The following is a 13,072-nucleotide window of genomic DNA, read 5'->3' on the forward strand; positions in this document are numbered from 1 at the left end:
TTCTGTAATGGATATAGTGACAAGTGATTTTGTAAAAATTTGTGTTAATAAATAACGTAATACAATGTTTCATTTAGATGTGGTGAGGGGTATAATATTACAGCCTGTACACACACACACACACACACACACACACACACACACACACACACACACACACACACCTACGTTCTACAAGGATTCTTCTATAAGGGTGTTCGCCTCCCCATCCACCCTCCATTCCCACAACAGCCGACATTCTCCTACACTGGGGGTCCAGCTTTGGCAGGACCAAGGCCTTCTTCTCCCATTGATGCCCAGGAAGGCCATCCTTGGCTATATATGCAGCTGGAGGCATGGGTCAGTCCCTATATAGTCTGTGGGTAGTGGTTTAGTCCCTGGAAACTCTGGTTGGTTGGATTTGTTGTTATGGGGTTGCCAGCTCCTTTAGCTCTTTCAGTGCTTTCTAAACTTCCTCCAACGGGGATCCCATTCTCAGTTCAATGGTTTGCTGCTAGCATTCGCCTCTGTATTTGTCATGCTCTGGCTGTGTCTCTCAGGAGAGATCTATATCCAACTCCTATCAGCATGCACTTCTTAGCTTCATCAATATAATCTAGTTTTGGTGGCTGTATATATGTGGGCCACATGTGGGGAAGGCTCTGAATGGCCATTCCTTCAGTTTCTGCTCCAAACTTTGCCTCCATGTCCCCTCCCATGAATATTTTTGTTCCCCCTTTTAAGAAGGAATGAAGTATCTGTACTTTGGTTGACCACCTTCTTGTGCTTCGTGTGGTCTATGGATTATATCTTGGGTAATTTGAGCTTTTGGGCTAATATCCACTTGTCAATGAGTGCATACCATGTGTGTTTTTCTGTGATTGGGATACCTCACTCAGGATGATATTTTCTAGTTCAATCCATTTGCCTATGAATTTCATGAAGTCATTGTTTTGGATAGCTGAGTAGTACTCCATTGTGGAGATAAATCGTATTTTCTGTATCCATTCCTTTATTGAAGGGCATCTGGGTTCTTTCAAGCTTCTGGCTACTATAAATAAGGCTGCTATGAACATAGTGGAGCATGTGACTTTGTTGTATGTTGGAGAATCTTTGGGGTATATATGCCCAGGAGAGGTAATAGCTGGGTCCTCAGATAGTACTATGTCCAATTTTTTGAGGAACCACCAGACTGATTTCCAGAGTGGTAGTACCAGTTTGCAATTCCACCAACAATGAAGGAGTGTTCCTCTTTCTCCACATCCTCGCCAGCATCGGCTGTCACCTGAGTTTTTGATCTTAGCCATTTTCACTGGTGGGAGGTGGAATCTCAGGGATATTTTGATTTGCATTTCCCTGATGACTAAGGATGTTGAATATTTCTTTAGGTGCTTTTCAGCCATTCAGTATTCCTCAGCTGAGAATTCTTTGTTTAGCTCTGTACCCCATTTTTAATAGGGTTATTTGGCTTTCTGGAGTCTAACTTCTTGAGTTCTTTGTGTATTTTGGATATTAACCCTCTATTGGATGTAGGATTAGTAAAGGATTGACAATCTTTCCCCAATCTGTTGGTTACTGTTTTGTCTTAATGACAGTGCCCTTTGTCTTACAGAAGCTTTGTAATTTTATGAGTTTTGTCGATTCTTGATCTTAGAGCATAAGCAATTAGTGTTTTGTTCAGGAAATTTTCCCCAGTACTCATGTGGTCAAGACTCTTCCCCACCTTTCCTTCTATCAGTTTGAGTGTATCTGGTTTGACGTAGGGGTCCTTAATCCACTTGGACTTAAGCTTTGTACAGGGTGATAAAAATGGATCGATTTGCATTCTTCTACATGCTGACCTCCATTTAAACCAGCACCATTTGTTGAAAATGCTATCTGTCTTCCATTGGATGGTTTTAGTTCCTTTGTCAAAGATCAGGTAACCATAGGTGTGTGGGTTCATTTCTGGGTCTTCAATTCTGTTCCACTGATCTGTCTGCCTGTCTCTGTAGCAATACCATGCAGTTTTTATCACTATTGCTCTGTAATACTGCTTGAGGTCGGGGATGGTGGTTCCCCCAGAAGTTCTTTTATTTTTTAGTATAGTTTTTGCTATCCTGGGGTTTTTTTGTTATTCCAAATGAATTTGCAAATTGCTTTATCTCTATAAAGAATTGAGTAGGAATTTTGATGGGAATTGCATTGAATCTGTAGATTGCTTTTGGCAAAATGGCCACTTTTACTATATTAATCCTGCTAATCCATGAGCATGGGAGATCTTTCCATCTTCTGAGATCTTCAATTTCTTTCTTCAGAGACTTGAAGTTCTTGTCATACAGATCTTTCACTTGCTTGTTTAGAGTCACACTGAAGTATTTTATGTTATTTGGGACTATTGTAAAGGGTGTAATTTCCCTAATTTCTTTCTTAGCCTTTTTAATCCTTTGAGTAGAGGAAGGCTACTGATTTATTTGAGTTAATTTTATACCCTAACACTTTGCTGAAATTGCTTATCAGGCTTAGTAATTCTCTGGTAGAACTTTTGGGGCCACTTAAGTATGCTATCATATCATCTGCAAATAGTGATATTTTGACATCTTTCTTTCCTATATATCCCTTTGACCTCATTTCCTTGTCTGATTTCCCTGTCTAGGACTTGGAAAACTATATTGAACAAGCAGGGAGAAAAGAGTGGCAGCCTTGTCGAGTCCCTGATTGTAGTAGGATTGATTCAAGTTTTTCTCTATTTTGTTGTTCGCTACTGGTTTGCTGTTTACTTTTACTGTGTTTAGGTATGGTCCTTGAATTCCTGATCTTTCCAGGACTTTTATCATGAAGGGGTGTTGAGTTTGTCAAAAGCTTTCTCAGCCTCTAATGGAATGATCATGTTTTTTTTTTCTTTGAGATTGTTTATATAGTGGATTACATTGATGGATTTCCATATATTGAACTATCCCTGAATCCCTAGGATAAATCATGATCATACTTGATGGATGATCATTTTGATGTTTTCTTGGATTCTTTTTGCGAGAATTTTATTGAGTATTTTTGTGTCAATATTCATAAGGGAAATTGGTCTGAAGTTCTCTTTCTTTGTTGGGTATTTGTTGTTATAAGAGTAATTGTGGCTTCATAGAAGGAATTTGGTAGTACTCCGTCTGTTTCTATTTTGTGAAATAGTTCGGACAGTATTCATATGAGGTCTTCTATGAAGGTCTGATAGAATTCTGCACTAAACCCATCCAGTCCTGGTCTCTTTTTGGTTGGGAGACTTTTAATAACTGCTTCTATTTCTTTAGGTGTTATGGGGTTGTTTAGATGGTTTATTTGTTCCTGATTTAATTTTGGTACCTGATATATGTCTAGAAAATTGTCCATTTCCTCCAGATTTTCCAGTTTTATTGAATATAGGCTGTTGTAGTATTATGTGATGATTTTTTTAATTTCCTCAGATTTTTGTTGTTATGTCTCCCTTTTCATTTCTGATTTTGTTAATTTGGATAGTATATCTGTGCACTTTGGTTAGTCTGGATAAGGGTTTATCTATCTTATTGATTTTCTCAAAGAACCAGCTCCTGGTTTTGTTGATTCTTTGTATAGGCTTTTTCATCTCTGCTTGGTTGATTTCAGCCCTGAGTTTGATTATTTCCTGCCTTCAACTTCTCTTGGGTGTATTTATTTCTTTTTATTCTAGAGCTTTTAGGTGTGCTGTCAAGCTGCTGACATATGCTCTCTCCTGTTTCTTTCTGCAGGCACTCAGAGCTATGAGTTTTCCTCTTAGCACCACTTTCATTGTGTCCCATAAGTTTGGGTATGTTGTACCTTCATTTTCATTAAATTGTATGAAGTCTTTAACTTCTTTCTTTATTTCTTCCTTGACCAAGTTGTCATTGAGTAGAGCATTGTTCAACTTCCATGAATATGTGGACTTTCTATCATTATTTTTGTTATTGAAGACCAGTCTTAGTGCGTGGTGATCTGATAGGATGCATGCGATTATTTCTATCTTCCTGTATCTGTTGAGGCTTATTTTGTGACCAATTATATTTTCAATTTTGGAGTAGGTACCATGAGATGCTGAGAAGAAAGTATATCCTTTTGTTTTAGGATGGAATGTTCTATAAATATCTGTTAAATCCATTTGGTTCATAACTTCGGTTAGTTTCTGTATGACTCTGTTTAATTCCTGTTTCCATGATCTGTCCATTGATGAGAGTTGGATGTTGAAATCTCCTACTATTATTGTGTGAGGTGCAATGTGTGCTTTGAGCTTTAGTAAGGTTTCTTTTATGAATGTAGGTGCCCTTGCATTTGGAGCATAAATATTTAGGATTGAGAGTTTATCTTGGTGGATTTTTCCTTTGATGAATATGAATATGTCCTTTCTTATCTTTTTTAATGACTTTTGGTTGAAAGTCAATTTTATTTGATATTAGAATGGCAACTCCAGCTTGTTTCTTTGGGCCATTTGCTTGGAAAGTTGTTTTCCAGCCATTTACTCTGAGGTAGTGTCTGTCTTTGTCTCTGAGGTGTGTTTCCTGCATGCAGCAAAATGCTGGGTCCTCTTTATGTATCCACTCTGCTAGTCTATGTCTTTTTATTGGGGAATTGAGTCTGTTGATGTTGAGAGATATTAAACAATAGTGATTGTTGCTTCCTGTTATTTTCGTTGTTAGAGGTGGAATTATGTTTTTGTGTCTTTCTTCTTTTGGTTTCATTGCAAGGAGATTACTTTCTTGCTTTTTCTAGGGTGTAGTTTCCCTTATTGTGTTGGAGTTTTTCCATCTATTATCCTTTGTATGGCTGGATTTTAGAAAGATATTGTGTAAATTTGGTTTTGTCATGTAATATCTTGGTTTCTCCATCTATGTTAATTGAGAGTTTTGCTGGATATAGTAGCCTGGGCTGGCTTTATTTCATCTTCATCTAAGAGTGTTTTCTTTTTTGGTTTGTTTGTTTGTTTGTTTTTTCAAAACTGTTCCTTTGTATGTCCTGGCAGAATATTTTCATTGGATATAAAATTATAAATTAGCACATAAATATTTTATACATACTATGTATACAGTACGATTTTTATATATGTGAACTATGTAAAGGGTTTACCATCCTGGATATTTAACATACATTACCATCTATTGATTTTGTTTGGTTTTTTTTTTCTTTTTTTTTTTCCGGACCTGGGGACCGAACCCAGGGTCTTGTGCTTGCTAGGCAAGTGCTCTACCACTGAGCTAAATCTCCAACCCCCATCTATTGATTTTAATAGTTCATCTTAGTAAGAAAATGTAAAAATATGCTCTTACCAAATTTCAAATAAAAATACTATATCATTAACTACTGTTACATGTTGTACTTAGGTCCAAAGATTTCTTTTGTACATGTCAGTTGATAACTTTTAACCAATATATCTTTATTTCCTTCAATACTCAATAACCACTATTCTCCCCTAATGTAGTGTTTTTAGATATTTACATGAAGATGAAATCATAGTTTTGGCTTCTATGTCTGACTATTTATTCACTATAATGGTCTCTGGCATTCTTTCATGTGTTACAAGTGACAAGATTTCCTTCTTTTGTGACCAGATAATATTTCAGGTTGTTTCTCACATTTTTATCCATTTATCTGTTGATAGATAGGTTTTGAACATTATGAGTTATGCTTCACTGAACATGGAAGTGTTTGTTTTTATCTCATAAAAGATATAATCTTAGCTTTGGATCATTAGTTGTTTACTATAGACTTGTATTATTTGTTTTTTTTTAACTTGTATTATTTGTAAATGATGCTTTTATTTCCTCAGATGAAGTGATGAGGTGAGACCCATACCCAAGCTGTATGTATGTGTGTGTGCCTGGGGGAGGGGGGCGCTTGGCCTGAGCCCAGAGCATTTCCTTCTCTGTTCTAACTATTGCTAGGCCTAGACCTGGGAACTTCTAGCAAACTAACTTGATTCAATCCAGCTTCTCTCAGCTTTTGATTGAATTGCTCTGCCCAGCCTCATACTAACTCTGGCAATCTGTTCTAATCTTCTGGCTTTTTCTCATTCTCTGGCTCATTCTGTCTTCACCTGTGTCTAGTTTGTTGTCTCTGTAACCTGTTTCTGTAAAATTATTCTGGTAAAACTGACCTACAAACACACACACACACACACAGCACCCACCACACACCACATCATACTGTCTTTGTTCTCTCTCGATGCTGTTATGTAGCATCTCTCCCTCTGCTGTTCTCCTGTGAGGTGGGCTTTTCCTATCTCTGACTCATTATGTCAAATGTCTCTTTGATTAATCACTTTGTCTGCCTTTCAGTTAGACTTCACTTTCAAACATGGATGCTTCCTTCTACAAACTATCCCTCCATTGTTAGGGATTAATGGTGTATACTAAGTGTGGGTGTATTACATCTTGATTGTATTGTAATCTAGGACAACATTCCAGCTGGATCAGATATTTATTTTTTGTATGTATTTTTTTTTCTTTTATTGGATATTTTCTTTATTTGCATTTCTTTTTTTTTAATCTTTATTAACTTGAGTATTTCTTATTTACATTTCGATTGTTATTCCCCTTCCCAGTTTCTGGGCCAACATCCCCCTAACCACCCTTCCCCCTCCCCTTCTATATTGGTTTCCCCTCCCCATCCTCCCCCCATTACCACCCTCCCCCCAATGGATCAGATATTTAGATGTGATCCTTTGCCAGACCAGCTATGTGGCTGGATTAAAATTCTTCTACAATAATTAGATTAAGTAACTTTCTTTTTATTATTTTTTATAATTTCTAAAAGTAAATGATAAAGTGTAAGTACTTTTTCTACATTTTTATATAATTTGAAAAGTTTTTTAGTTCTGTTTTTTTTTTCTCCTTTTATATGTGTTTGTGCATGGGTGTGTGCATGTCTCTCAGTCAGACCTAGAGCTCACAAATATGTCTAATCTTGATAGTCATTTTGTTCCATGGATCACCTGTTTTGCCTTCCCAAGCTGGAATTCCAAGCAGGCCACCATGCCCACCAGATATTTACAAGAATTCAGGATCAGACCCTTATTCTTTTGCTTATATTGGAGGCACATTAACCACTGAGTCATTTCCTTGGCCTTCTGTCTGTGTTTTAATTTTTGGTACAGAGTGTTGTTATGTAACTAGGTTGGTTTTGAACTCATGCTCTTTCTGCCTCTTTCTCCTAAATACTGGAATTAGTTGTGTTGTATCTTTTCACAAGAGTTGCTTTCATTTAAAAAAAATTTGCTTCAGTTCTTATTTTCCTTCTGACATGTTCTTTTATTTTTCTTGTATTTTACAAAAATTTGTCACTAATTTTTGTACAATTTGATAGCTTTTACTCAAGGTGATTTTCCTTTGTATCTCTTCCTGGTTTTATTAACTCAAGAAAATCTATATTCACAGAGGGGAGGATACTGGGTGGTTTTATTTTTGTTAAATTGCTTAATTTACTTCTCCACAATAGTTAGATTCTTTCATATATGTTTTGCTTAAATCTATAGCTAATTATTCTTTATTATTGAAACACAATCCTTTTTGTAGTCTATTTAATGCCCGAGAACTTATTGTACCATGTATTTAAACTATCTATGGAGGATTTAGGAACATCATAGAACTGACTTTGCCTTTGGTATCTGGAATGACTATCCTTTGCTCCCTGATATATCCTGAAACTTCTGTTTCATCTGTAACACTGAAATAATCCATGAGAGACAGTTACAAATCACTACACTTTAATTAAGCCAGTTAAGAGTATAGTGAGTCTAACCAGCTGACCAACAACAGGCTTTTGCTTGGGAAAGATTCTTGGTGCCACAAATGAAGATAGAGATTTTAAAATCAGAAGGTTACATTCACATCACACCTGATGTAGGCTTATAACCTTTGATCTCATAAAACATCACACAAGGCTGTTCCTCCAAAGGAACCAGACTGTTTTTATCTGTCAGGATTCTTTCTCAGCAAGGAAAGGGAAGGGCCTATTGATCTTATTTAAAAAAAAAACACAATAGGACTAAATGTCAACTCACAGATTGGGAAAAGATCTTTACCAACCCTGCATCCCAGAGAGGGCTAATATCCAAAATATATAAAGAACTTAAGAAGTTAGACTCCAGAAAGCCAAATACAGAGATAAACAAAGAATTCTCAACTGAGGAATCTCAATTGACAAAGAAGTACCTAAAGAAATGTTCAAAATCCTCAGTCATCAGGGAAATGCAAATCAAAATAACCCTGAGATTCCACCTCATACCAATCATAATGGCTAAGATCAAGAACTCACGTGACAGCCGATGCTTTTGAGAATGTGGAGACATAGGAACATTCCTCCATTGCTGATGGGATTGCAAGCTGGTAAAACCATTTTGGAAAACAATCTGGCCATTCTTCAGAAAATTGGAAATATTTCTACTTGAAGACCCAGCTGTACCTCTCTTGGGCATATACCCAAATGATGCTCCAACATATAACAAACACACATGCTCCAGTATGTTCATAGCAGTCTTATTTATAATAGCCAGAAGCTGGAAAGAATCCAGATGCCCTTCAACAGAGGAATGGATACAGAAAATGTGGTACATTTACACAATGGAGCTATTAAAAACAATGACATCATGAAATTGTGAGGCAAATGGATGGAACTAGAAAATATCATCCTGAGTGAGGTAACCCAAACACAAAAGAACAGACATGGTATGTATTTACTGATAAGTGGATATTAGGCAAAAAGCTAAGAATAACCACGATACAACTCACAGACCATATGAAGCTCAAAAAGAAGGATGATCAAAGTGTGGATGTTTCAGTCCTACTTAAAAGGGGAAACAAAATAATCGCAGGAGGTAGATGGAGGGGGGACCTGAGAGGGAGAGAAGAGGATGAGGAGGAAGAAGAGAAGGAAGAAGAGGAGGAGGGGGAAAAGGAGGGCAGGATCATATATGGGAAGAGACAGGAGAGAAGTTCAGAGAGTCAGGAAAATGAATAGAAATATGTAGCAGTGGGAGATGGGTAACTGAGGGCAACCACTGGAAAGTCCCAGATGACAGGAAAGTGAAAGGTTCCCAGGACCCAACAGGATGACATTAGCAAAAATACCCAACAAAGGGGAGCTAAACCCTGTAGAGATCATCTCCAGTAGATGGGCATGGCCCCCAGTTGAGGGATGGGGCTACCCACCCATCTCAAAATTTTAACCCAGAATTGTTCCTATAGAAAGGAAACATAGAGACAAAAAATGGAGCAGAGACTGAAGGAAAGGCCATCCAGAGACTGCCCCACCTAGGGATCCATCATATCTGTAGGCACAAAACCCAGACACTATTGCTGATGCCAAGAAGTGCTGCTGACAAGAGTCTGGTGTGACTGTTCTCTGAAAGACTCTGCCAGAACCTGACTAATACAGATGCAGATACTCACAGCCAACCATCAGACTGAGCTCAGGGATCCCAATGGAAGTATTAGGGGAAGGACTGAAGGAGCTGAAGGCGATTACAACCCCATAGGAAGAACAGCAATATCAACAGAGCTCCCAGGGACTAAACCACGAACCAAAGAGTATATATGGAGGGACCCATGGCTCCAACTTCATATAAACTAGAGGATTGCTTCACACATCACAGGGAGATTGTAGAGGAGTGAGGCAGGAATGGGTGGGTGGACGAAGGAGAACCCTCATAGAGACAAAGCAGAGGGGGAATAGGATTTGGGCTTTGAGGAGGGGAAACCAGGAAGAGGAACATATTTGAAATGTAAATAAATAAAATGTCCAATAAAAAAATAAATGATACACCTGCCAGAGACACCGCCGGACCCTGAAGGAAACAGACCGGATAAACAGTTCTCTGCACCCAAATCCCGTGGGAGGGAGAGCTAAACCTTCAGAGAGGCAGACACGCCTGGGAAACCAGAAGAGACTGCTCCCTGCACACACATCTCGGACGCCAGAGGAAAAAGCCAAAGACCATCTGGAACCCTGGTGCACTGAAGCTCCCGGAAGGGGCGGCACAGGTCTTCCTGGTTGCTGCCGCTGCAGAGAGCCCCTGGGCAGCACCCCACGAGCGAACTTGAGCCTCGGGACCACAGGTAAGACCAAATTTTCTGCTGCAAGAAAGCTGCCTGGTGAGCTTGGGACACACGGAAGCAGAATTTCTCTAGGACCGGGCACGTTCTGTGTTTACCGGAAGTCCCACACCCGCGGATCCCGGCCCGCAGCAGCTCTCTGCTCCCAGACCCGGTGAGAGAGAGACCCAACCGCCTGGTCAGGTGGGCACTCCTGAGGCTGCAGAGCGGAAGAGACCACCAACACTGCTCACCCCTGCCGACATCCCTGGCCCAAGAGGAAACTGTATAAGGCCTCTGGGCTCCCGTGGGAGAGGGCCCAGGAGCGGCAGGACCCCTGCCAGAGACACCGCCGGACCCTGAAGGAAACAGACCGGATAAACAGTTCTCTGCACCCAAATCCCGTGGGAGGGAAAGCTAAACCTTCAGAGAGGCAGACAAGCCTGGGAAACCAGAAGAGACTGCTCCCTGCACACACATCTCGGACGGACGCCAGAGGAAAAAGCCAAAGACCATCTGGAACCCTGGTGCACTGAAGCTCCCGGAAGGGGCGGCACAGGTCTTCCTGGTTGCTGCCGCTGCAGAGAGCCCCTGGGCAGCACCCCACGAGCAAACCTGAGCCTCGGGACCACAGGTAAGACCAAATTTTCTGCTGCAAGAAAGCTGCCTGGTGAACTCAAGACACAGGCCCACAGGAACAGCTGAAGACCTGTAGAGAGGAAAAACTACACGCCCGAAAGCAGAACACTCTGTCCCCAGAACTGACTGAAAGAGAGGAAAACAGGTCTACAGCACTCCTGACACACAGGCTTATAGGACAGTCTAGCCACTGTCAGAAATAGCAGAACAAAGTAACACTAGAGATAATCTGATGGCGAGAGGCAAGCGCAGGAACCCAAGCAACAGAAACCAAGACTACATGCCATCATCGGAGCCCAATTCTCCCACCAAAACAAACATGGAATATCCAAACACACCAGAAAAGCAAGATCTAGTTTCAAAATCATATTTGATCATGATGCTGGAGGACTTCAAGAAAGACATGAACACACTTAGGGAAACACAGGAAAACATTAATAAACAAGTAAAAGCCTACAGAGAGGAATCGCAAAAATCCCTGAAAGAATTCCAGGAAAACACAATCAAACAGTTGAAGGAATTAAAAATGGAAATAGAAGCAATCAAGAAAGAACACATGGAAACAACCCTGGATATAGAAAACCAAAAGAAGAGACAAGGAGCTGTAGATACAAGCTTCACCAACAGTATACAAGAGATGGAAGAGAGAATCTCAGGAGCAGAAGATTTCATAGAAATCATTGACTCAACTGTCAAAGATAATGTAAAGCAGAAAAAGCTACTGGTCCAAAACATACAGGAAATCCAGGACTCAATGAGAAGATCAAACCTAAGGATAATAGGTATAGAAGAGAGTGAAGACTCCCAGCTCAAAGGACCAGTAAATATCTTCAACAAAATCATAGAAGAAAACTTCCCTAACCTAAAAAAAGAGATACCCATAGACATACAAGAAGCCTACAGAACTCCAAATAGATTGGACCAGAAAAGAAACACCTCCCGTCACATAATTGTCAAAACACCAAACGCACAAAATAAAGAAAGAATATTAAAAGCAGTAAGGGAAAAAGGTCAAGTAACATATAAAGGGAGACCTATCAGAATCACACCAGACTTCTCGCCAGAAACTATGAAGGCCAGAAGATCCTGGACTGATGTCATACAGACCTTAAGAGAACACAAATGCCAGCCCAGGTTACTGTATCCTGCAAAACTCTCAATTAACATTGATGGAGAGACCAAGATATTCCATGACAAAACCAAATTTACACAATATGTTTCTACAAATACAGCACTACAAAGGATAATAAAGGGTAAAGCCCAACATAAGGAGGCAAGCTATACCCTAGAAGAAGCAAGAAACTAATAGTCTTGGCAACAAAACAAAGAGAATGAAAGCACACAAACATAACCTCACATCCAAATATGAATATAACGGGAAGCAATAATCACTATTCCTTAATATCTCTCAATATCAATGGCCTCAACTCCCCAATAAAAAGACATAGATTAACAAACTGGATACGCAACGAGGACCCTGCATTCTGCTGCCTACAGGAAACACACCTCAGAGACAAAGACAGACACTACCTCAGAGTGAAAGGCTGGAAAACAACTTTCCAAGCAAATGGTCAGAAGAAGCAAGCTGGAGTAGCCATTCTAATATCAAATAAAATCAATTTTCAATTAAAAGTCATCAAAAAAGATAAGGAAGGACACTTCATATTCATCAAAGGAAAAATCAACCAAGATGAACTCTCAATCCTAAATATCTATGCCCCAAATACAAGGGCACCTACATACGTAAAAGAAACCCTACTAAAGCTCAAAACACACATTGCACCTCACACAATAATAGTGGGAGATTTCAACACCCCACTCTCATCAATGGACAGATCATGGAAACAGAAATTAAACAGTGATGTCGACAGACTAAGAGAAGTCATGAGCCAAATGGACTTAACGGATATTTATAGAACATTCTATCCTAAAGCAAAAGGATATACCTTCTTCTCAGCTCCTCATGGTACTTTCTCCAAAATTGACCATATAATTGGTGAAAAAACGGGCCTCAACAGGTACAGAAAGATAGAAATAATCCCATGCGTGCTATCGGACCACCACGGCCTAAAACTGGTCTTCAATAACAATAAGGGAAGAATGCCCACATATACGTGGAAATTGAACAATGCTCTACTCAACGATAACCTGGTCAAGGAAGAAATAAAGAAAGAAATTAAAAACTTTTTAGAATTTAATGAAAATGAAGATACAACATACTCAAACTTATGGGACACAATGAAAGCTGTGCTAAGAGGAAAACTCATAGCGTTGAGTGCCTGCAGAAAGAAACAGGAAAGAGCATATGTCAGCAGCTTGACAGCACACCTAAAAGCTCTAGAACAAAAAGAAGCAAATACACCCAGGAGGAGTAGAAGGCAGGAAATAATCAAACTCAGAGCTGAAAT

At 39.5% G+C, this 13,072-nt stretch overlaps 1 protein-coding gene across 9 annotated transcripts in view; it reads left to right on the plus strand.

Annotated features, from left to right (window-relative positions):
* The window catches only part of Abca16 (ATP-binding cassette, subfamily A (ABC1), member 16), a 185,656-nt gene that overhangs the window by 90,634 nt on the left and 81,950 nt on the right, over positions 1-13,072 (plus strand). The window lies entirely within an intron of this gene.

Source organism: Rattus norvegicus, chromosome 1 (genome assembly GCF_021556685.1).
Source record: "Rattus norvegicus strain SHRSP/BbbUtx chromosome 1, alternate assembly SHRSP_T2T, whole genome shotgun sequence".
NCBI lineage: Eukaryota > Metazoa > Chordata > Mammalia > Rodentia > Muridae > Rattus > Rattus norvegicus.